Genomic DNA, 26,408 nt, shown 5'->3' on the forward strand with positions numbered 1-26,408 from the left:
ATTATTTTGGCCAGTTCCCCTATTCCCATTCATTGCCATAATGGAGGGGAGGGGCTGATGAGAGTTTGTAACCCAGCAGAATAGTGGGCTTTTAATGCATATAAAGCTGTATATAAAGCTTGCAAAGGAGTAACAGCCTCCTGATGGCCACTTTTTTGTTGCATCATGCTACAGCATTCTGGGAAAATAATGGTTCCACCACAAAAAAACATGTTGGCTTCCACGGGCAGATGCCATTCTTTCCCCCAAATTCCCAGAACTGAGGCAACATCCAGGGCATTGTGTGTAACAAATGATGGCTACTGAGAGATGGTTGCTTGAAGGAATCCTACTACAGTTTTTAAACTTTAAGAGCACAATCCTAACCCCTTATGTCAGTGCTGACATAAGGGCAATGCAGATCTGAGATAAGGGAACAAACATTTCCTTACTTTGAGGAGGTCTCCGTGAGTGACACCCAACTGCAGGATGCAGTACTTGTCCCATTGGCACCGCTATGCCAGAGCTGGAAAGCACTGACATAAGGTGTTAGGATTGTGCCCTAAATGTAGTTTAAGAAAAGAAAAAAACTTGTCTCAATGTGCTACAGGGACTACTCCATTTCCCCTTGCTTTGAAAATATATGGGAAGTTAGGATGAACTGAATGTCAAATGCGTGGAGCTTCTTTCTCAATGAATGACTAATGAGCCTAATAGGCCCAATAAAATTAAATGTTTTTGTTTAATTCATTGTGAAATCAAGGCACTCCTCTATATAATAAACTGCACCAGCTTCCCCCCCCCCAATCCCTATTTTACCTTATTATTAAAGGCACAGAAGCACTATCCAATCTGGTCTCAGGTCACCTAGCCATCTCTTTGTCCAAAGAACTAAAAATTGTTAAGAGAAAACAAGGTTGACATAGTAACAGGCAGAGGAGTTGGGATGCAAAAAAAAAAAAAAAAAGTCTTTTTTTTTTCCTCTTCAAAACTGAAAAATAACCTAATTCTAATTTTTTTCTCCTTTGGAGATTTTCATTTGACTTTCATACTGCTTCCCCTCCTTCCATCTCACACAAGCAATGCCGTTGGAGTCCAAAATGGCTGAATCAGCATGGAATCTTTTACACAGGAATGATGAAAACTGTCATTTATTTCCCTGCTTGGTAATTTGCAGCAAAGGGAGCTGGAATTGGGCGAAGGGCCAACTGCCAAGCCCTGTAGGCTTGAAATTGAATTGTTTCTGGACAGAGACCCCAATCTGAAAAATTACCCACTAACTAATGTGTGCATAGATATGAAACACAGACAGAGGACAAAAAGCAGTATAGGCTTCTGTGATGTGAGAATTTGTTTTTTGCCATTGAATAGGCTTTAGCATGCTTTGATGGGGAGGACTCACATGAGAGTGGGCTACAGAATTTAACTTTGATGGATGTAATTTCCTTATGCAGCATGTGTCCTACTGAATCAAAATTATTATGCAGCACTGCCCAAAGCTGTGCTGATAGACATAAATACAGAACAGCAAGCCATGCGTGGTGTCTCCCTTCTACCCCATGTCATTGTGTCCACTTATGTACATGCTGGTGCTTCTGTGCCATACTCAGCCTGGCCATTGTAGAAAGTGACATCCAGACACGGATCAAGTGACAAGCTGATCACAGCGCCAGGCCAGAAGGAAGTCTCAGTAGAGCTGTATGTCCTGGAAAGCTGTTAACAATGCTTCTAAAATAATCAGTTGTCATAATAGCTATATTGGTTTTATATTGTTTTCAATAATTGTTGGCTGCCTTGAATGCCTTTATTAGCGGGGGAGATCATGTTCTAAGACTGATTTCACAAGTGCCACTCAAAGCACCCACTTTCCAGTCATTCTTCTGAGGTTGGTGTGTATTTGCTCTCAAACCAGGAAAATGTATTTACAATCACACTTTAGCACGGCTGCTTTTTTTGAGTCACACATGAACAGATGCATTCTGTCTGAACTGCATTTTTAGTCTTCCATTCACTATCTCGCCCCCCCCCTCATTTTTCCATAGCTGCTCACATTTAGAATCATTTTTTCACATTTGAATCTCTCATTACGCATGAAAGTGTCTCTTAATATTCTCCTGTTTCAGTTTACAGGCTGAAAGTACAGCTTTGGGAGTGGGGGATTTTGAATAAACCTTTAATTGGAGAAATATCCACCCCTTCTGACCCCATTTTATGCCATTGTTCCCCTATCTGCTGTTACCTGACTCCCACTCCCCCCGCCACTTCTATTTACTTGTTTTTATCTTATTCCTGAATCAGTCATATGGGCAACCCCAGGCCATCAGAGATCATGTAGTAAATGGGATTTCATCACAATGCTACATCGCCAATTAGATTTGGTTAAGTGATGATGTCATTGAGACAAATGAAGCCAATTGAGAGACAGAGGTATAACTGTGAATGTTTGTTTCTACAGGCATTGTTGAAAAATCATCAAAAGACAATATTGATTCAGCGCTACCATGCTTATAATTCATAAGCTATTTTTCATGGTTCTAGGGTTATGTATATACTGTATTAACAACCCATTCCTTTGCTTGCTACAGTTCTCAAGGACAGGCGAGATCTGACAGGTACTCTTACTGTTCTTTTAAAGAGAGCACTATGAACCCAATTTGTTTTATTGCTTGCTGTATCAAAAACATATGAGATGCATGGAATACTTAGGTCTTCTGAACCAAGCATAATCTCTAGTGCAAAAATTATTACTCAGTGAGATGTACTCACTTATTGCAGCCAGATCTTTGACCAGTCCTCTTTATTCCTTCTTACTATGTTCTTCTCCTCAGGCAAAGTCCCTTCACAATCATGTCTCTGCTTGAACACAGCATTGCAGTCCAGCGTTACTGCCTTTCTCCACCATCACCTCATCGGTCACCATCCCCTTTCAGTGAACAATGAGAGGGGGGGCCTACATTCACTTTGTCTCATTCTATCAGCTGATACTTCTCAAGGGTCACTTGCCTTCTCTATTGTTATTTGCAATTTATCTGATTCCCAAACCTGACATTATTGCTCACTGTGATATACAGTTGCTTGTCTATTGCTTGCCATGTGCAAGTATATTATTCTGCATCACCAGCTCTTTTGTGTGCTTACACACTGCTCTCCTAAATTGTGAGCAGCATTCGCTGAATTACAAAATTTGATGTCTGCAAATAATCTCCCTATCTGGTCAGATAAGACAGGATTCATTATACGAGGTTCTACCGTAAGAATTTAGGTTGCATTGCCTTGCCCTTGGATGTCATATTCCTTTGCTACACATTTGCCAGGCTCACATTCCCTGCCCTTTACTGAAGTTGACTTTGCATGTATAAGAAACAATAATGCCTAATAAGATCGTAAAGGCGACCTTCAACTTCATTAGCTGGAAACTATCTATCTTAGCCTCTCCTGCCTGACTCTCGTGTTGCTCTCAATATAGAACAATGTTGGGATCAATCTGTAACTAGACTAGTTGCCTCTGATTAATACTATAGCAGAACAATAGCTCTCCAAGATGTCAGGGTGAAGCCACATATTATAAAGAACATTGGACTGCTGCTCAAAATAGCATCTCTACGTTGAGTTCCCCTTCCAGAACATATAGTTCAATTTACTCTATTTTCTAATGTCATTAGTACATTTCGCCACCTCTGCTCCACTCCATTGGCTACTGCTGTTTCCACACTGTTGGCTGCTGCTGTTGGGGGCAAGGAAAACGTGCACAATGTAATGACTTCAGGACCCAGAGGTAAGTTGAACTAGGTGTTCTCGAAAGGGCATTCGGTACTAGGCTTGTGTTTTTGACAGCAACACCAAATTTTGTTGTAATATGCAGTTCCACCCTCAGACAGAAAAGAGAATCTGTATATAAGACTCACAACGCAATCCTTACTTATGCTGGAGCACACAGGCCAGTTGGCCTGCACTGCATCCAGCGCAAGTTTGGGATCAGAAGCAGTGCAACCTGAGACAAGAGGAAAACTTTCCCCTTACCCCAAGTTGTGCTGCACTGGCCCCAATGGGTTTACTCAGATCTGCGCCTCCTGATGAGGTGGCGCAGATCTGAGCAGAACGGAGCAGCCAGGGTCCACTCTGGTGTCGCCTGGGAATGGGGTCAGGATTCGGCATAACTGCCGGATCCTGGCCCCACTTCCCGTTCCCTACATAAGAACATAAGAACATAAGAACAGCCCCACTGGATCAGGCCATAGGCCCATCTAGTCCAGCTTCCTGTATCTCACAGCGGCCCACCAAATGCCCCAGGGAGCACACCAGATAACAAGAGACCTCATCCTGGTGCTCTCCCCTACATCTGGCATTCTGACTTAACCCATTCCTAAAATCAGGAGGTTGCGCATACACATCATGGCTTGTATCCCATAATGGATTTTTCCTCCAGAAACTCGTCCAATCCCCTTTTAAAGGCGTCTAGGCTAGACGCCAGCACGACATCCTGTGGCAAGGAGTTCCACAGACCGGCCACGCGCTGAGTAAAGAAATATTTTCTTTTGTCTGTCCTAACCCGCCCAACACTCAATTTGAGTGGATGTCCCCTGGTTCTGGTATTATGTGAGAGTGTAAAGAGCATCTCCCTATCCACTCTGTCCATCCCCTGCATAATTTTGTATGTCTCAATCATGTCCCCCCTCAAGCGTCTCTTTTCTAGGCTGAAGAGGCCCAAACGCCGTAGCCTTTCCTCATAAGGAAGGTGCCCCAGCCCCGTAATCATCTTAGTTGCTCTCTTTTGCACCTTTTCCATTTCCACTATGTCTTTTTTGAGATGCGGCGACCAGAACTGGACACAATACTCCAGGTGTGGCCTTACCATCGATTTGTACAATGGCATTATAATACGAACCGTTTTGTTCTCAATACCCTTCCTAATGATCCCAAGCATAGAATTGGCCTTCTTCACTGCCACCGCACATTGGGTCGACACTTTCATCGACCTGTCCACCACCACCCCAAGATCTCTCTCCTGATCTGTCACAGACAGCTCAGAACCCATCAGCCTATATCTAAAGTTTTGATTTTTTGCCCCAATGTGCATGACTTTACACTTACTGACATTGAAGCGCATCTGCCATTTTGCTGCCCATTCTGCCAGTCTGGAGAGATCCTTCTGGAGCTCCTCACAATCACTTCTGGTCTTTACCACTCGGAAAAGTTTGGTGTCGTCTGCAAACTTAGCCACTTCACTGCTCAACCCTGTCTCCAGGTCATTTATGAAGAGGTTGAAAAGCACCGGTCCCAGGACAGATCCTTGGGGCACACCGCTTTTCACCTCTCTCCACTGTGAAAATTGCCCATTGACACCCACTCTCTGCTTCCTGACCTCCAACCAGTTCTCAATCCACGAGAGGACCTGTCCTCTAATTCCCTGACTGTGGAGTTTTTTCAGTAGCCTTTGGTGAGGGACCGTGTCAAACGCCTTCTGAAAGTCCAGATATATAATGTCCACGGGTTCTCTCGCATCCACATGCCTGTTGACCTTTTCAAAGAATTCTATAAGGTTTGTGAGGCAAGACTTACCCTTACAGAAGCCATGCTGACTCTCCCTCAGCAAGGCCTGTTCGTCTATGTGTTTTGAGATCCTATCTTTGATGAGGCATTCCACCATCTTACCCCGTATGGATGTTAGGCTGACCGGCCTATAGTTTCCCGGGTCCCCCCTCTTTCCCTTTTTAAAAATAGGCGTGACATTTGCTATCCTCCAATCTTCTGGCACCGTGGCCGTTTTGAGGGACAAGTTGCATACCTTAGTCAAGAGATCTGCAACTTCATTCTTCAATTCCTTAATAACCCTTGGGTGTATGCCATCAGGGCCCGGTGACTTATTGATCTTTAATTTATCAATGAGGTCTGAAACATCTTCTCTTTTAACCTCTATCTGACTTAACTCCTCGGTTAGGAGGGGCCGTTCGGGCAGCGGTATCTGCCCGAGGTCTTCTGCCGTGAAGACAGATGCAAAGAACTCATTTAATTTCTCTGCCATCTCTAAGTCTCCTTTTATCTCCCCTTTTCCTCCCTCACCATCCAGAGGGCCAACCGCTTCTCTGGCGGGTTTCCTGCTTCTAACATATTTGAAGAAGCTTTTATTATTCCCCTTAATGTTGCTGGCCATGCGTTCCTCATAGTCTTGCTTGGCCTCCCCTATCACCTTCTTACATTTCTTTTGCCACAGTTTATGTTCCTTTTTATTCTCTTCATTAGGGCAAGACTTCCATTTACGGAAGGAAGCTTCCTTGCCCTTCACAGCCTCTCTAACTTGGCTGGTTAGCCATGCGGGCACTCTCCTGGATTTACTGGAACCCTTCTTTCTTTGCGGTATACACCTCTGCTGGGCCTCTATTACTGTTGTTTTAAGCAGCCTCCATGCACTCTGGAGAGACTGGACTGTTTTTACCCTCCCTTTCAACCTCCTTCTAACCAGCCTCCTCATTTGAGGGAAGTCCGCCCGTCGGAAGTCAAGGGTTTTTGTTAGAGATTTGCCTGGTATTCTTCCCCCAACGTGCACGTCAAAACGGATCACAGCATGATCACTGTTCCCCAATGGCTCAGTAATGTTTACATCTCTAAACCAGGTCCTGCGTACCGCACAAAATTAAATCCAGAGTCACCTGTCCTCTGGTGGGCTCCGTGACTAGCTGATCTAAGCCACAGTCATTTAGCACGTCAAGAAATCCGGTTTCCTTATCGTGTCCAGAACACAAATTGACCCAGTCAATATGAGGATAATTGAAGTCCCCCATGATTACAACCCTGTCCTTCCTTGTCACCTCCCTGATCTGTTTCCCCATTTCAAGGTCCCCATCAGATTTCTGGTCTGGAGGACGATAGCACGCCCCCAGTATTACATTGCTGCACAAGCCTGGTAATTTAACCCACAGAGATTCTACGGTGGAGTCGGACCCACCTTCAATCTCTACTTTGCTGGATTCTATCCCTTCCTTAACATAAAGGGCCACCCCACCTCCAACATGCCCCTGCCTGTCCCTCCTGTAGAGTTTATAGCCCGGGATTGCGGTATCCCACTGATTCTCCGCATTCCACCAGGTTTCCGTTATGCCCACTATGTCAATATTTTCCCTTGTCACCAGACATTCCAGTTCTCCCACCTTTGCTCGTAGACTTCGGGCATTCGCATAAAAGCATTTATACACGGAATGCCCCAGGATGGGCTGCTTATTCGCTCCTTTGTCCCCGCATCCTCTCATTGTGCCAAACCGTCTATCACATCCCATCACCCTACCTTTCCCAATTTCTTCTCCTACCCTGCCTTTGTCTTGTTGTTCTCTAACCTCCCCATCCTCATCCCATAGGGATGAGGAGTCCCGAACCGGATGCCCCTCGGCTCCTGTCGGCCTTCCCCCAGGGATCAGTTTAAAAGCTGCTCTGCCACCTTTTTAATGTTATGCGCCAGCAGCCTGGTTCCATTCTGGTTCAAATGGAGCCCGTCCCTCTTGTACAGGCCCCGCTTGTCCCAAAACGTTCCCCAGTGCCTAACGAATCTAAACCCCTCCTCCCTACACCACCGTCTCATCCACGCATTGAGACCCCTGATCTCCGCCTGCCTAGCTGGCCCTGCGCGTGGAACAGGTAGCACTTCAGAGAACGCTACCTTTGAGGTCCTGGCTTTCAGCTTCCTGCCTAAAAGCCTAAATTTGGCCTCCAGGACCTCCCAGCTACACTTGCCCACATCGTTGGTGCCGACATGCACCACAGCCGCTACCTCTCCCCCAGCACTGTCTACTAGCCTGTCTAGACGAGAAGTGATGTCCGCAACCTTCGCACCAGGCAGGCAAGTCACCATGCGGTCCTCACATCCGTCGCAAACCCCCCGGCTACCCGGCTGCTCCTGTGAATGCTCCCCGTCCCAAAACGCCTTCTTCCTACCTCCTCCCTGCCCTTCCCACACACCCCCGACCCCTGCATTGTCTGAGCTTGGCTGACGCAAACTTACCCCACCGGGCCTGGATCTGGCACAGGGAGGCTAGCACAGCTCCTTGCACAGGCCTCCCCAACTTCTGAGTTGTGCCTTATGGCACATTTGTGACACCCCTAAGTCGGCTCAAGTGACTTGTGACGGCCTAACCCAGGGGTTAGGATTGCACCCTGAATATACTTATTTGGATTTTCAAAGAGTCACCAAGCAGTTCAGACTCAGCTCCACCATAAAATTCTTATTCACATCAAAGCCCCTTTTCACAGTCTGGAAGCTGCATACAATGAATGCATACAGGGAAACGGGACTCTCTCTCTGTCTCTCTCTCTCTCTCTCTCACACACACACACTTTCTTCATTGCACCGTTGGTGTTGATGGTAGACCAGGTCAGTAAACTGCTGGTGTGCACTGGCCAGCTGATACAGTTGAGAGGAAGAATATAATTCCAATTATTGCTGCCTGTATTGTTCTTTATATCCTATATGACAGCAAGGACAATGGCCTCAGTGCTGCTTCAGAACCCTTGGAAATATTTCAGCCTAGAAGTGAGGGCTGTTCAGATTATCTGCAATGGCTCAGGACTGGAGGGAGCAAAATGGAGCAAGATAGGTTATAGCTCACTGTATTCTACTAAGTTACACAGTGATGGAAAATCATTCTCTGCCATTGCCCTGCATTATGCATGCATAAGCTCATGTGCTTCTTCAAGAGCCTGCATGAAATGAAATGTATGAAGCTGAGTTTAGGATTGCCATCGCATCACCAGGCCTTGTTTCCTAGGTCTTGACTGCTGTCTGGGTGGCAGGAAGCAGACCAGGAAATGGGCATGACACCTCCATTTCCCTTTGGGTTTGGCCCTTTGAGTCAATTTATTCCAGCACATTTTGCATCTGGCTTTTCAGCCAAAACCTTAGTTTGACCTCCAGTCTGCCAGCCTGTGAAGACGAGTGATATACATGCCAATTAAAGTGTGCCGCCTCAATGAAGTCCCTTGTTCCATCTCATCAGCCAACCCACAGCAAACTCCCAACCCAATTTGAGTGATGAAAGAGCCAAGTGAAGTTCCCCTGAAAAGGAAGATGTGTTCCGTACAAGCAGAATGGCACCAAGAACAAATAGCAATTGACCCTTAACTATAGTGTTGCAGGCATGGAGCAGTAATAACAGTTACATGAATAACTGTTTATTCCATTCTGGCAAAACAAGCAAATAAACTGCCGACGGTGGTTCAAAACTTCATACAGTGTAATATTCCTTTAATGGAATGCTTTTAGAGAAGAGCAATAAAAATAAATTGAAAAGTGCTTTTCTACGGGATACGGCATCATAAGACCATCTGAGCAAACAGGATAACACAAAGCTTAACTTAGCATCTCCATTTTTATTACTCACAGTTGACAGGCCTTATAATGGTGTAAATTCACTTTCAAATGGACTTTTAAGAACAGCCTTCTGGGTTAATTCCGAGCAGTATAATTACAGGTCTTTTAATGAGTCAGAACACAACCACTCATTTACTCCAGAGCAGTCCTATTGATGAGGACAGGACTTCTTGGAGTAAACATCCCGTGAAGAGCCGGCTAAGGTTTGAGACCAATTAGCGAACTTCTGCTAGCTTTCAAAGAGCTCTTTTTCTTTCCCAGTCACTGTGCGAACTCAGTTCCACAGTGCAGTTATCCGCATGCAGTAGTAAAACTAAGTGGTTTTCAGGGCTGGAAATAGTTGTGTTTGTTTACTTATTCCTTAAGTATACAGAAGCTATTAGGAAGGAGGGAGAAATGCAAAGCAAAGCCAGCAGTCCAAGTGCCAGGGTATTTTTTTTTGTAAGTTGGGGAAAGAGTTCAGTAACTGAAGTATATTTTTGAAAGGTAATGCTTTCTATAAACACACGACTTTCTGAAGTAGTGACAGATGGCACAAGCTTTACATCAGTGGTTCCCAAAGTCGTGGGTCGCAGCTCACTATTGGGAGCCAAACCTGGGCCATTCCCTCTTAAGAGTTGCCCAGCAATGGATCCCTGACAGCACCGCAGCAATTGCAGCACTGTGGGGACCCAAGGACATCCCCACATATCTGGGGCATTCTGTAGCCTCCCAGGGGTCCTGGAGGCTTGCAGCCGACTCCACGACCCTCTGTGTGGCTGCAGTGACCCTCTATGTGCTCCGCAATCCAGAAGTGAACTCTGATAGGAGATTGGAGCTCATTGCAGCTGCGTAGAGGGTCGTCAAGGTGACTGCAAGCCTCCAGGACCCCCTCAGAGGTTGTAGGATGCCCCTGGAGATATGGGGATGTCCCTGGATCCTGTAGGATCCCCATCCCCGCAACAACTTAGAGTGGTCTCAACGTCCGAGTGGGACTTTCGGAACTGCTGCTTTACACTGAGTTTGGAAGTGGTTTCAAATGAAACCTACAGCATATCCAGGTTCTGTTTGAACTCCCTAGTGTTGCACATTTGTGTGACTGAAAGAAATTGTTTTGCATCTAGCAGTTACGGATCCATTTCTTGGGTCAGTTTAAGAGAGGCAGGACCCCCCAAAAAGGAAAGGTAGGCCTTATAATGTTATAATGTTGATTATAATCTATGTTCAAATCCCTGCTCAGCCGTGAAGCATCCTGGGAGACCTTGGGTCAGTCACTATCTCTCAGCCTCACCTACCACAATGCTGTGAGGACAAAAGGAGGGGAGGAACTGTGTATTGTACACCACCCTAAGCTCCTTGGAGGACAGGCAGTATAGAAATGTGAAAATAAACAAACAAACAAATAAATAGTCGGGGCCCCTCCCAGATTTGACTCCCAACTTTGATTTGACCCCCAACTTACCCTGGAGCAGGCACCACAGGCCCAGGGTGGGGAGGCTTCCCTGCCCTTGAAGGGGGCAAAGAAGGTTGGCCCACCCCAACCAGCCAGAGGGGGCTGGCAGGGCAAACAAGGAACACAGAAGGAAACAAGCCAGGAAGGCCTTTTCTGCCCCACCTGGAGGAAGGGGAGGGGCCAAAGGGGGCAGCCTTGCTCCATAAAACAGGGAGGCCAGGGATGAGAGGCAGGCAGTGTGAAGCAGGGAGCTGTGAGGTCAACAGCTCCTGCTCCCAGGCCAGGCAGCTCTGCTAGGGAGGAGGACAAGGGTGCTAGAACCCCCTCCCCCTTCAGCCAATCTGAGGCCTCCCACAAGCCTGCTCCAGGCCCCTCCAGGGCAGGGACCCTACAATAATAATAATAATAATTAACAGTGTTTATATACTGCTTTTCAACAAAAAGTTCACAAAGCGGTTTCCATATTTAATTCAATATGGAAATGACATCAGGGAGATGAAGAGAAATGATTTATATTCCTGTCCTCTGGGCCATGTGTTCAGGCAGCCACTCTTATGTTGCATCAGTCATCAGGGTCCCAGCAACTCATCTCCTCATGCCAGTGCAGGGACTCACCGAGTGCCACACAGCTTTCCCTGTGAGGTATAGTTGTGTTTCTTGGGGCAGGCCATGGATGAAGTACAGGCAGTACTTATGCAAGTTTGACCAGGAACCCTGCAAAGGCATGCAAAGAACCTTCAGTGTTTACAGTTGTACATGTTAGCCTCCTTTTAATAGACCAGATCAGAAACAGGCAAACATTTTGGCAGCAGGGCCATATCATCCTTCTGATACTATGTTGGGGGAAAAAGAATTAATTAACATTTCAAATTTGAATAAACTTACATAAATGGAGACAGAACTTATAAGAATGAATGAATTTTACTGAGCTCATCTATTATATACATGAGAGCTATAATACAGGCATGTAGAACTACATGAGAACTATGAACTGTTTGCCACACATCTCCTGCACAATGAAAACATACAGACCGCCAAGCCAGAAACACAAGGAGACACAAGTTGTTCAGAGGTAATGGGGGAGGGGGGTTTAAAATAATGCCCAGGGAAATGCAGAATAAAAGGCCTTGCTCTAATTTGGCCTGCAGCTCCCATCTGATGGTTGTGACCGGCAGTCGCAGACCAGTGTGGGCTCCAACAATCTCTGACAGGCTCATTGGGGACTGGGGGCTCCCTGTGGGCCAGATTGGGAGTCCCTGAGGGCCGCAAATGGCCCCCGGGCTGGGGTCTGCCCACCCCTGGTCCAGATGAATGCACATTGATTGAGGAGGGGGTGACCTACAGGTGGTGCCTTGGTGTCCACTGATTTGGCATCCACTGATTTGACTCATCACTGGTACCGGGGTCCACATTTAAATGCCTTCTAACAGGGGAAAAAAGCACCAAAATCCAATTTCCTACCTTTGTGCTGTTAAACTCCATCAGTTGCAAGCTTCTCGGGGTTAAGATAGCTTTAAAGACCCACTTCTGGGTTTCTTGCCCCTCCGCTGAATAACCCAGAATGCATCCATATAGATGCTCTACTGCATTCAGCCACTAGATGGAGTGAATCATAGACTCTAATGGAATGAAATTATTCTATTGGGAGCAATGGAAGAGCAAGAAACATGGAAGTGGGCCTTTAAAGCTATTTTTCCAATGATGTGCTATTCACTGGTATTTTTAATCACTAGAGATTCCGGAATAATGAAGCATGACGTATATGTGCATTCGGTATCCATCTGATCATGACACCTGAGCAAGGTTACAATGAACTAGTTATTGCTAATGGGCTGGCTCAAACAGGCAAGCTGACAAGTCTCTGCTGTTTTATGTAACAGATAGGGTGACATACTATGTTTCCCCTCTCTGGACCTTAGGTAATAAGGGGAGAGATAGGGGATAAGCTCTATTGCAGTGTTTCTCAAACTGTGGGTTGGAACCCACTAGGTGGGTCACAAGCCAGTTTCAGGTGGGTCCCATTCATTTCAATATTTTATTTTTAATATAGTAGACTTGATGCTGCCATGGTATGTGACTGCATTTGGGGAAATGTTACAGACCTGTACTTTTAACATGCTACTATGTATATTCTTTTAACAATGACAGCAAATGGGACTTACTCCTGAGTAAGTGTGGGTAGGATTGCAGCCTTGGATTGTTAAAAATCTTCCTGCTTGACATCACTTCTGGTGGGACCTGCAGATTCTCATTCTAATGAGTGGGTCCAGGTGCTAAATGTGTGAGAACCACTATGCCATTGAATTGAGTCGGACTTATATAGGAGCACAACTTGGTGAACTGTTGCATGTATATTTGCATCCATTAAGAACCGTACTATTGAAACAAATATTAAAGAAAACTTTAGCTCCATTAAATGACCCTTATTCAAATATTTGGAATCCATGAAACTTTGGATCTGAACAAATACTTGATCTTTCCTACTTTACAGGGATTGGTTATTTCTAATGATTGTGTTGTCCTTTTCAAAACAATTAAATCAGTATCTTGTTATAATGAAACCACCTAATGGAGGAGAAGCAACCCAAAGCCAGATTCAAACATCAAATCTGTTCAGAGATATAAAGCGGTAATGCCGTATTACAACAAATTTGGCAGCCTTCTCAGTGTTCAGAACAGCAAATCTATATCCATTATGACTGGTAATAAAAACAGATGCTTCCTTTAGAAATACAGTACTTTTGTTTTGGAAAAGGGCTGTGCTTAAAAGGCTTTCCTTTACTTGACTTTTAAGAGAGCACATCACCTCAAACATAAGCATTGTTCTTCAAGGCAATGGAATGAAAGTGCTTTTGCTGGAGTAGCTAAATAAATGGTTTTCACATCATCACTAACTGGCATTTCTTTCTCTTCTGAGAAAGCTTTCTCAAGGACTTCACACCCTCCAAATTCTGTTCCCCAAAGCACTCTACTTCTTCTTAGGTGCTAACATGTTGTCAGGGCACACGAGATCTCAGTGTCTCCAACAGAGGCAGGTGTCCCAGCATTTCATCATGTTCCATGCATATGGACAAATGGTGCACGTCTTGTCGGTGGTTATATAATTACTTGTTATAATAATAATAATAAAACTTTATTTTTATCCCGCCCTTCTCCCTAACGGGACCCAGGTTGTTAAGGTTAATAAGCCTCTTTCTTCTTTATGTTTTGACTTCTCTACTCTCCAAACCCTTGGATTCGTAGGTGGCATGTGGACTGCTGAAGAGTGGTTTTCTGGCAGCTTCAAAAGAAGCTAATGCATCTCAAACAAAGTGGAACTGTGATTGAGTGTACAGGATATAATGGGAATGACCAATTTCTAACAGTTAAGCTAGCTGTTGTACTGTTGCACAACAGTACTTTGTTACTGTTTCACAGAAGGAGCCCAGCATGAAAGCTGGACGGTTGCATGTTCATGACACTATTTGAGTGGTTATATATCTTTTAGTGATGGTGAGAAAGTTTGCAAATAATGAATTTGTAATAATAATTTTAGGTTGCAATCCTTATCCAACTTTCCAGCACTGACATAAGGGTAATGCAGCTCCTAGGTAAGGGAATAAACATTGCCTTTCCTTGAGGAGGCCTCCATGACTGCCCCCCAACTGCAGGATGCAGCTCATGCCCCACTGGCATAGCTATGCCAGTGCTGGGAAGTTGGTTAGGATTGTGCCCTTAGAGTGAATCATGCACCCTGGAATCCTTGTTCTGTTTTGTAATGGATAGCATGGCATATTTCAATGTCTTGATGTCCTGCTTGTGCACCTGTATTGCCGGCAGTCACCAATAGCTCTGTTGTGGCATAATACTTCTGCCGTGCTTTCCGAATGTACAAAGCACTCAACATGTCTTTTCTTGATGTAGTCCTTATGACCACCCTTCAAGGTAAGCATTACTGTGCCTACATTGCAACTGAAGCTAATAGGGGAGTGAATTGCTTAAAGCCACATACAGCCCAATCCTATCTCTGGTGGCCCCACCAGATGCAGTGGCACCAAAATGGCTACTATTGCATCTAGTAGCACCACCATGTCCTCCAGAGGTCTCCTTGGTGGCTATTTTGCCAGAGCATACTTGAGAGACTCTGTGTCTCAGATTTGAGAGACTCCATGTTTGCAGCTCAACTAGGATACAGTGGAGCATCGTTTCTGTGGTCATCTTCATTGCTTTCCTTTGCACATGTCCCAGTTTGGAACACAGATGATAACAACCATCCCTATTAACAGTAAATCCAATGACAAAAACCAAGAGGTGTTTTCAATACAGATGAGCTACTGGTTAAATCATCCAGGTTAAAACACATTCAGTCTAGTATTTAGGGACCCACTTACTCGCTTTAATAGTTTGCATGAAGGTAATCTGAAGCTTTAGTTTAGCAGTTATTGCTGATTTTGCAGCAAGTGTTCAGCCATTTCTACTTTATTAAAGAGATGCCTGAATCCAATCCCTGAACAGAAGCCACTAACATAAGTCTTCTGTAATGAAACAATTCCATGTAAGTAAACTCAAGTTACAAACGATCCAGTCTGACTCTGATCCATCATCCTGAGAACATAAGACAACACACATTCTTCCCTCTCTAACGCTACACCCAGCATTCTAAAAAAGAAGCATTCTGTATTCAGTCAACATGTCAATTTTCTCTTCACAGGCTTGGGTTGGATATACAACTGGACAAGGGTTTATGGATTGGGGCAGGGGGAGAGGGATGGAACCTGGTTCAGAATAGTGTCTCACCTTATGAGCACATGCAAATACATATTCTGAACCAGGGAACTGCAGGTTACAGTGGCCTTCCAAGTTCTGGGGTGGATGTGAATCAAACATTTTCTAGCTGAAGAGGATGTTTGCATGTATGCAATACTTCCAAATCTGAAGCATTAAGTAAGAAGCACCCTATAATTCATTGGAAGAATAAAAGCAGAGAGAGAAAGAGAGAGAGAGAGAGAGAGAGAGAGAGAGAGAGAGAGAGAGAGAGAGAGAGTACCATATCAAAGTAAATATACTCAGGGATGTTCCTGAATCAAACACCTCATGCCATCATCCTTGTGATGAGTAGGAAATGAAAGCAGAGAAAGAGCAAGTTGCCTGAGTGATGAGAATTCCCGCAGTATGGCAAAAATATGAGCTAGCGGCCTTTACCACTTAGAGCCTGACTGTGTCTCCTATATTGCTTTTAATCGGACATGCAGCCCCAGTGATTGGGTCTTTAATATGTGACAAACATCTGATCCGTTCTACATTCTTCAGGCCTGTCTTGTTTTCTTTCTTGTTCCAGTGGGGATGCTCACAGAGCACTTTGTCAATAATCCAGCAAACCTATCATACAGTAGATCAATGAGAGGTGGTTTTTGTCCTAACCAGCCTCAGCATTATGGCCAGTAAATGCCACAGGGATGGAAAATGCTTTGCTGCTGACTGCGTAAAGATAACGTGCTCTCTCTCTCTCTCTCTCTCTCTCTCTCTCTCTCTCTCTCTCTGAAATCCTATGCAGAAATCCACCATTCCTGATCATAGGTGAGAAAACTCTACGGATAGTAAGAGTACCAGTAGTAGCAGCAGTAGTCATCTTATAGCTCAGTCCTATTCACAGTGGTATCACTAAGGAGTGTGAGGGGTGCAGGCTGCACCCGGTGACATGCACGGAGGAGTGGGGTGACACCACTGCTCGCCAAAATTTTTAAAATTTTGGTATTTTTGAATAATACTATTGAGTTATATATTGATTGATGAGTAATTTCATGCAGAATTCAAAGAAACAAACCGCATTGAAATATCTCTATTCTATCAAACGTTATAGCCAAAAAACCAGCAGGGGTGGGGCAGTGTTACATCACAACACCCACCGCCCGAGGCGTTGCCACCCCCACTGCATGGGAGGAGGTCCATCATGGGGGTGATGTGCTGGCCTTCTGTACCAGGTCACGCGAACCCTAGTGACACCATTGCCTATGCATGCCTACTTAGACGTCGGTCACATTGTGTGCATAGGATTGCAGCCATAGTCACAGTTGTCATTCTTGACATAGTTTCTGTACAGTAGGACAAAGAGCTCCAGTTTTGTGTCATTGGTCCCACCGATGGTCCGAGCATCAAATATAAGCTCTGCCCCACTGGGCAGAAAATGATTAATGCAGTCCACCAACTACCTCTGACTGCCAAATCCCCACTTCGGGATACATACCTGAAACATTGCAATCATGGAGTCATCCATCCCGCTTCATTGTCCTCATTTAAAGAAGACGAATTCATTAAACATGGCCCTAGTCCTCTACTTTCTTGCCAGGTAACTGTTCAGGTGTAGAGCTGAAATATTTTGCATTCTGCTGCAAAAGAAGGAGCGGTGAATGCAGATGTTAGAGAAGGCATACAAGGTTATCAAATCCCAAGATAAGTTAAAAAAAAAAAAGTAACATGCAGAATTATCCACAGTCTACCATGTCCTGTTCCCAAATGCACATGAGCAGGGTAGTGGTGAACCTCCCCAGCCCCATGCTCCAGGGCAAAGTTCTGGGATGGTGCCCTCAATGGGATGTCATTGCTTCCTCGTGTGCAAATCCACCCAGCCCATTTACCTGAAGCTCACAGAGCCTCGCATGACTCCAGGACATATCGGGGAAGCTTCTCTGAGGTTTCCCAACATTTTAAACTGTACTTCCCGGAAAACTAGAAGCACAGTTTCCCAGCCTGTTGGGAGCCTCAGAGAGGCTTCTGCGGGGTCCTAAAGGCATGCAAGTCTCTGTACCCGGGGCATTTGCCCCATAGAATCAATGGGAGGTCCGCTACTGGTGTAGGGTCCTCTGTTTTGCCAAGCCTAACATCCTATTTAAACCATATGAGTCATCATCTTAAGAAAGAACACCAGGTCTTAAAACAAGCCATAAGAGGTTGCTTGCAAACTTGCCCACAGCTCTCTCTGCCTAAGTGGGCAGATAGCAAAGTCTGTTTGTTTCAGTCCATGCACCCCCCCAGGGTGATCAAACTTTGCTTTATGAATAAAATGTGTTCGTAAATGGACGGTGACTTTCATACCGTCTGTGGCCAGCTTGTTTTAGGGGGCTGCCTTTCAAGTAAGACTACACAAAAAAACAAAGGAAATGATTTATCCCCATGGTGCTCAAAAACAATCAGCGTCAGCTCATGAGCTGTTGCCCTCCATTTCTCTGCTGTGGAATAATATCCTCAGACTGAAGTCACTGTGTACACACCAGACCGATCAATATACCCAGCTTCCTGGATCCATGTTATGTCCAAAATAATGTTTGAGTTTTAGAGCATGCTGCTATTATATGTGATGGATGGATTTTTTATTGCTTTTAATCTGCTTAGTTGGTTGTTTATGGAATGTTAAATTGTTGAATATGATATTGGAATGTTTTTTTTTATGTTTGTGAGTCACTTGGGGAGCTGGGTAAAAATTCCAGAAATAAATATAAATAAATAAGCAGAATTGCAGACACATTTCTCCAAGGGTGGGATTCACCTTGACATTTTCTAGTGTTTCAGTAAGTTTATTTATTATTATTTTTTTATTTTTCACAGTTTTATACCACTCTTCTTCCAAGGAGCTCAGGGTTGTATAAGCAGGGTTCCTCCTGCTTCTTTTGTGTTCAGAACAACCCTGTGAGGGAGGTGAGGCTGAAAGATAGTGACTGGCCCAAAATGGCCCAGGAAGCTTCATGGCTGAGTGGGAATTTGAATCTGGCTCTTCCAAGTCTAAGTCTGACTCCTGAACTATTACACCATAATGTTCTAGTATACAGCCCATCCCAGCTGCTGCAGGCCGCTACAAAGGTCCAGCATGGTCACACATGAACTTAGTGGATTCACAGCCCAATCCTAACTAAGAGTTAGCATGGAACCTCAGTTCTGCTATTGTAAATGGTGGTATGGTGGCAAACTATGTGTTGCCAGTAGCCATTTTGGAACCACCGCTGTTATATGGTGGGTCCGTGCGAATAAAGAAAGGCATAGAGATAACAGCTCATCTTCATTCCATCTTCAGAACAGAACCTGGCAATGAAACACAAGGCGAACACCCTTGGCTTTTATAGCCTTTAGCTCCGCCCAGACTCCCCATGATTGGTGCAGTTGAAACTTTAACTAGAGGGCCAATTGGATGGTAGGATTTCGATCCATCACCCAATTGGCCAGCCATAAGTCTGGGCCAATCAGTTATGCAGGATTTCAATCCTGCATAACTTACATACATAACAACCGCCGCAATTGGTGGTGGTGTCAGGGGCCTGCTGCCACTACAAGGTACCCACAGAATTGCATGTAAGCTGGTGTGGAGGGCAGTCAGTCAGAGGAATGCAGCAGAGAGGGGGAAGAATAGGGGAGTGCCTGGGCAAGGAGGTGGTAGGCTGGGGGAGGAATGGGGTAGATCCCAATGGCATTGGCATGCACCAGCATTCTATCCCCATTCTCTCTTCTTCCCTCTCCCTTACACTCTTTGGTTCTGACCAGCCAAATGGCTGGTACAGTTCTGAGGAGACCCAATTGTGCAGCAGAGGCTTGCCCCAAGGTAAAAGAATGAAAGTTTCCTTACTATGAAGAACCTCTGCAACTGCCCCCCAACCATAGGATGCAGTATGCACTGTGTTGGCATGGCTGCACTGGCAGGGAGATTTAATTAGGATTGGATCATAGACCATGCTCTGACCATAGCCTTTGTGGTAGTGGCAAATAAGGGCCACATTATGAATAAACACACCACTGCTGAGAAGGGGAATGGGCCCAGTCAGCCCTATACATAGAATTCTTGTCAATGTCACTGGCTCATGCTGGGCAGTATTTGGACTAGGCTTGTCCTTTCTCCCCTGCTTGCCCATGGTTTTCCCCCACATGGACAGAATATTTATTCAGACCTTTTCTTCAGGGTTACATACTTCGGCACCCCCGCAGAATATCGCCCATGTTTTTGTTATAAATACTGTTTCTTGCCCTTTTGCCATAGCTTTCTATGTCATAGCTGCCATTTGCACCAGGAGTCTACAGTGTGGTCTGCAGAACAGTTTAAATATACTTGACTGTTCATGCAGCTTCTTTTTACCGCAGGAGGAATTTTGACCTCTTGGCCAACCCATCAGGATCTGTACAGTAGCATTTCTAGCAGACGGGCAGCCCAATTCTGAGCTCCCGGACCCAGCAGCTCCACAGAGGGCTGCCGCCGGATCCTGCGCCACCCACGCTACCGCGGGAGGCTCCTCTGGAGAAGAGGATGTTTGTCCCCTTGCCCCAAGTAAGCGAAGCAGCCCCGCAATGGGGCTACTCACTTTAGCGCAACCAAAAGGTCGCCGCTAAAGTAAAGGTGCTCGTGTAGGGCGAGCAGCCCTACTCCGCGCTCAGTTCCGTGGATCTGCCTCTTCCCCACCCCCTAACATGCCTCCCCCCTTCCCAGAATGCCTCCCCCATGCCCCCGGCCATGCCCCTGCCTCCCGTTCCACAGCCCAGCGGTCTGGGAGACCATGGAACTGCGGAACCCGGGTGACCGCCAGGTGCTAGCCCAGCGCTGGCCGGCGCTGGGCTAGCTCTGGCGGGAGCCCGGCAGTAAGCTCCGCAAACATGCCTCACAGCACGTTTGTGACTGAGGTCCGTGGCACGGAGCTGTGCTGCGGACCTCAGGATTGGGCTCTAAGCTTCAGTCCCCAATCTTGGAAATGAAGAAGATATACAATTCCTAAGCTTAGCCCTGAAAGGCAAGGTCTGGGAGGTGACCCAGCAGCCGACCTAGTGCTGGGCAAACAGGGCAAATGCCCTGGGCACTGGGTCCACATGCCTCTAGGACTGCATGGGAAGCCTCAATGTGGTTGGAAACTGCACTTCTGGTTTTCTGGAAGTGCAGTTTAAGACCGCGGGGAAGTCTCATAAGGCTTCCCTAGTTGGTCCTACAGTCGCACTCAGCTCCGTTGTGCTTCAGAGGTAGGAGCAGCTTCACGCATGAGGGAGCAGCATCTCACAGGGGAGGGGCAGCTTCATGGACCTTTGCCCTGGGACCAAGGAGGGGGAAGTCCACCACTATGGTGACCCAGTCTAAGGAGCTATTATCTATTTACTGGATTACTATGCCACTTTTCACAAAATGTCTCAAAGTGGCTAATATAACCAGTTAAAAACATACCAATTAATACACCATTCAACAAATTAACATCTAAACCTCCTTAATGTTTGGTCAGAAATAGCATGAGCAGAGATTTTGCTCAATCTGCTCCAAAGGGTCAGCAAATTTCAAGAGCTTTCTAGGCATGGAAGTGATGAAATCCATGAGTCTCATAGACAGTGGCATAGCTAATGATCGTGTAGCCTGGTGCCAAGCTCAAAATGTTGCCCCAGAAGTGATGTCACAACCAGAAGTGATGTCACATCCGGGCTTTTTAAAAAGTGAAAATTGGGGGGAACCGACCTCCCCCCCAACAGCTTGCCACCTAATTACCTCCCCCCAGCCAGTGGCATAGCCAAGGCATCTATCTGTTACCTGGGGTTAAAGAAGATTTGTAGCCCCCCTGCCCCGCCCCCCCGCAGACAAAATCAAATTGAGTAAATAAAAAGTGTGCCTCTGATAGGTTTGAGACACTATGCTGGGGTGAAGAGGGATGGTTATTCTCCCCTTGCTAAATATAAGAGGGGCACCACTTGAAAAAGCGCCTTTTACCCAGTTAGCAAGGGTAACTGTATTATAATATATGGAAATGAGAGGTGACTCATATTAACACCTTATTGGTTTCACGCTGTATCATGATAACATGTCATTGCAACATGTCAATAACATAATATGTCACTGGCTCTCTGAACAATCAGTCTCAGAGGTCGGTTTTGAGTTACAGAAATCCACTTTTTGTTCCATAAGGCAATTGTGTATTCATTTTCTGTTTAATTAGCCATAACATTTGATAGAATAAAGATATTCCAGTGCAGTTTGTTTCACTGTATTCTGCATTAAATTACCTTTCCAATGATATATAACATGGTGGTATTATTCATACATACCAACATTTATTTTCACATACATTTTCACAATTTTGGTCACTAGTGTCAAACTCTGCTTATTGCCCCCCTAAAGCTTGATGCACGGTGCAACTGCTACTTCCTGCACCCTCTTAGCTACACCACTGCTCATAGACAAGTTTCATGAAAACTCCTTGAGCAGATTGAACAAAAGCTGGGCCAGGCTGCATTTACATAGCTGTTGCGAGCCTTCCCTCACTCTATCTAACTATAGGAGTCCCTGTCCTTGCCCCACTCCCAGTCAGATGAAAGCATACTTCTGCTTCCAAATCCAGGGGGAAGTAGGTCAGGATACACTGTCTAGATGCCTGTATATAGTCAATGCATATCCATTTTGATTGAGATCTGGGCACAAGAAGATCAGTGCACCCTGAGTCAGGAAGGTTTATCATCCTGTGTTTTTTTCCTGTCTCAACCAACAAATATGGAAGCAAATGTGTTCTTCCACCTATTGAAATAGGAGCACTTTGAGTGGGCTGTAGTGATGATCATATTAACAAAATACAACCAACTATATTAAGCTATTGCTGCCTAATGGTTGAATCATCAAAAAGAATTGTTGCATTCCTGAAAAAAAATCTACTTTGCAAGGTTTCCATTTTGAACTCAGCCTCTTATATTAGATATACGTATATTGTTCACATTAATGCCTTGATACAATATGCAGGAGATTTTGAAGCTTTTAGATGCTATTATACTGACGCATACTATAAATATGGAGAAAGATGCCCTAATAAAGGTAGAGGAAAATAGCAGATTCAATCATTTTTCCTAAGCTATTATCTGGGAAGTAGAATCAGGCATAATATACTGTCCAGACAAAATGGGAAAGTTGCATTTGCAGTAATGGAACCCCAATAAAACTTGGAAAAATACACAGTCTCACGTTTTTGAGACCTGTTAGTTTTCTGCTTGCACTAATCTCTCTTATTCACTATGGTACTTAATCTAATATTTCCCTGTTCTTACAGGTACAAATTCATTAATCACATTATCAGGCTCAGGGGGAAAAAAAGCAACCAGAAAACAAAATGGGTTAAAAAGATTTGTGCCTGCTTTGGACAGGAACTGTGACATATCCCTCTTGATTCCTTGGTTAGAAAACACAATTAAGTGAACTTGAGTGGGGCCTCTGGAAAGAAAATTGGCTGGATAGAAGTGTGCGGAATTCAGGCACTCAATGGGCAAAAATCAATCATTCCCATCCCACCGGGATATGACACTTTGGGGGAAAGTTTGCTTTGTTATCCCTGCACTGTGAATAGATGTGTGTGTACAGTAATTCCTAAGCCAATCAATACGTATCTCGGAATGAAAGATTGAAGCCGTCAAAGGCTGGAACATCCCAGAGATGAGAAATGCCTGTGCAGGTTTTTCTTGGCCAGCTGTCAGTTCTCATCCCCAGACTCCTTACTCTGACAAACTATGGCTGCACTATGCAGTATTTAAGGTGGTGTATTCCAGAACAGATGTGGCCACAAGCTGCTTTCTGCGGAACGGGAAGAATTCCAAAAAGACGCAATGGCTGTTTATTGCTGTTTCATGTCTATTCAGAATTGGCATCTTCACTTTATGCCAGGGCTTCCCAAAGTCTGTGTTGCCACACCTTTAAGGCATCACAACACACTCACAGGGGCACCACAGGATGTCCCTGGTGGCCCTCATACCTGTTCCCCCAGGTGCCGCCATCTTGGATCTCACAAGATTTTGTAAGATCCAAGATGGTGGTACCTCGCTAAGCTGGCAAGAAGAAGCTGTGGGGCATTGTGATCCAGTTAAATTTGGGAACCACCGCTTTATGCTATTCTACTCAAAAATTTTCTTGGAACAAATGAAAGGCTCAAAGCAGACTGAGAAACTGAGTTAAATGCAACTGTTTCACATAGTGCCTAGAAGAGTATATGGTGTTAAAGACACTTCAGATTTGCCTCTCCTCCCTTTAGGGAAAGCACTTTAACAGCACAAAGTGACTATGCATGTCTATTCAGAAGTAAGTACCATTGTGTTAAATGTGGTTTGCTCCCGGGAAAGCAAACTGGATTACAGTCTAAGAGCCCAATCCCATACACTTTCCCCCACCATAGCATGCAGCGACGCCAAAACTGGCTGAGCTGTAAGCTATATTGTGGGGGGGGGGGGGGCAGATCAGGAGGCTTTGGAGGGGAAGGAGAAAATATTTTTTCTTTCTCCTCTGCAAGCCTCCAGATCACCAATGGCTCCTCTCGAACCTGTGCCAGCTCTTTAACTGGCACAAATCTGAGGAGACAAAGGTGGTGTGTTGGATGCTCCCAGGTAGCCCACACTGGGTACCATCCTGTTCCACCTTTGATGTGCCTCTCATTCTCCCCCTGTTCATTCCTCCTCCACCCCATTCCGTTCCGCTGACTCACCATCATTGTTGGGTGGTCCTCATCCAGCCGCTGCATGTGGGGACACTCTGGACTCTCCAGTGGTGTTGGAAGCTTACAGTTTCACATGTCACCACAGTACTACTTGTGATATCCATAAAGCTGCTACCTCTGCCAGAACACTTGTTCCAGGAACAGGAGAGCATTGGACTATAAAACTAGTTCACCACTGGTATATAGGTCACCTGAAGCTAACAGCCCAATCCTATTCTTCCACTGTTCTGAGAGAGAGGTCACTGTATGTGGTGGTCTAAATGTCTTGTTTTTGAATTAATGCTATTCTGTAGAGCAGTGGTACTCAAATTGGTGGGTCGCAATCCACCAGCTTGTGTAACGATACCCTGTTCCCTTTAAGGGGCGGAGGCAGGGGGAAGCAGTGAAGCAATCCCCAGGATCACGCCCCTGCGGGGGAAGAGGGGCTATTTTTAAACTAAACATATGTGCTCTCAGGGTCCTGGAGGTGTGAGGAGCCCCACAGAGCACGTGCAGGGCTCCCCACAGCTTCCAAATAGTGAAAGTTGTAAGCATGATGAAACCGGAAATTCCACTTCCGGTTTAATCCACGCTTTCAACTTTCACTATTCAGAAGCTGTGGGAGACCTGCAAGTGCTCCACAGGGCACGTTTAGTTTAAAAATAGCCCCCCTTCCCCTGCAGGAGCATGATCCTGGGGATCGCTTCGCTGCCCTCGTCCCCAGCCCCATAAAGACTTACTCCGGGTGTAAATCTCCCGGGAAGTTTGAGAACCACTGCTGTAGAGAGCTCCAAAATTGTGGTGTGAACATTTGTGCTGATCCTAGTTTCAAAATTACTTTCTGATGAGAGAGATGTTTACTTTTCATGTCGGAATTTCATTATTTTTCTGTTAATTGCTGTAAAATTAGAAATGTATTTGAATTGGCATGATGCTGTGCTCTGAGCTGGCTTGACGCTGTGCCTCTGTCATTGAAACTGTGGTATCAGAAATATGGCAAATAACCTTTGCAGAGCAGCATGCTCATGAAGTTCCTCTTTCTAAGCATCTGACCAAAACTGAAACATTTGATAACAACTGGTTAATCTTCATTTCTTCTGTAAGCAGAGATGTCTCTGTTTTGTGTCCTAATGACCATCATTTGATGTTATGAAGATAGATGCTTGATTAGCATTACAGATTGTTCCCTTTTATAACTGCATGCTATGTAATTGACTAGGCATATGTACTCCATTCCATTTAACTGAGAGTAGGACCACTGAAAATAGTGGGACTTAATTCTGAATGAACAGACCTAAGATTGTACTGAATGCTTTTCTTCAGTATATGGTGTCGTTGTTTATAGTGTTGTATATTTCCAAGCTCCTAAATACAGAAAAAGTGATACATTACAAAAAGAGTTTAGCACGGTCTACACACTGACTGGCTTTCAGACAGGGGTCTTTCCCAGCTCTGCCTAGAGATGTCGGGGTTTGAAACTGTGGCTTTCTGTATGCAAAGCACAGTCTCTACCATTAGTCAGTATAGACCCACTTTTCATAAGAACATAAGAACAGCCCCACTGGATCAGGCCATAGGCCCATCTAGTCCAGCTTCCTGTATCTCACAGCGGCCCACCAAATGCCCCAGGGAGCACACCAGATAACAAGCGACCTGGTGCCCTCCCTTGCATCTGGCATTCTGACATAACCCATCTCTAAAATCAGGAGGTTGCGCATACGCATCATGGCTTGTACCCCATAATGGATTTTTCCTCCAGAAACTTGTCCAATCCCCTTTTAAAGGCATCTATGCTAGACGCCAGCACCACAGCCTGTGGCAAGGAGTTCCACAGACCAACCACACGCTGAGTAAAGAAATATTTTCTTTTGTCTGTCCTAACCCGCCCAACACTCAATTTTAGTGGATGTCCCCTGGTTCTGGTATTATGTGAGAGTGTAAAGAGCATCTTCCTATCCACTCTGTCCATCCCCTGCATAATTTTGTATGTCTCAATCATGTCCCCCCTCAGGCGTCTCTTTTCTAGGCTGAAGAGGCCCAAACGCCATAGCCTTTCCTCATAAGGAAGGTGCCCCAGCCCCGTAATCATCTTAGTCACTCTCTTTTGCACCTTTTCCATTTCCACTATATCTTTTTTGAGATGCGGCGACCAAAACTGGACACAATACTCCAGGTGTGGCCTTACCATAGATTTGTACAATGGCATTATAATATT

Source organism: Tiliqua scincoides, chromosome 4 (assembly GCF_035046505.1).
Source record: "Tiliqua scincoides isolate rTilSci1 chromosome 4, rTilSci1.hap2, whole genome shotgun sequence".
NCBI lineage: Eukaryota > Metazoa > Chordata > Lepidosauria > Squamata > Scincidae > Tiliqua > Tiliqua scincoides.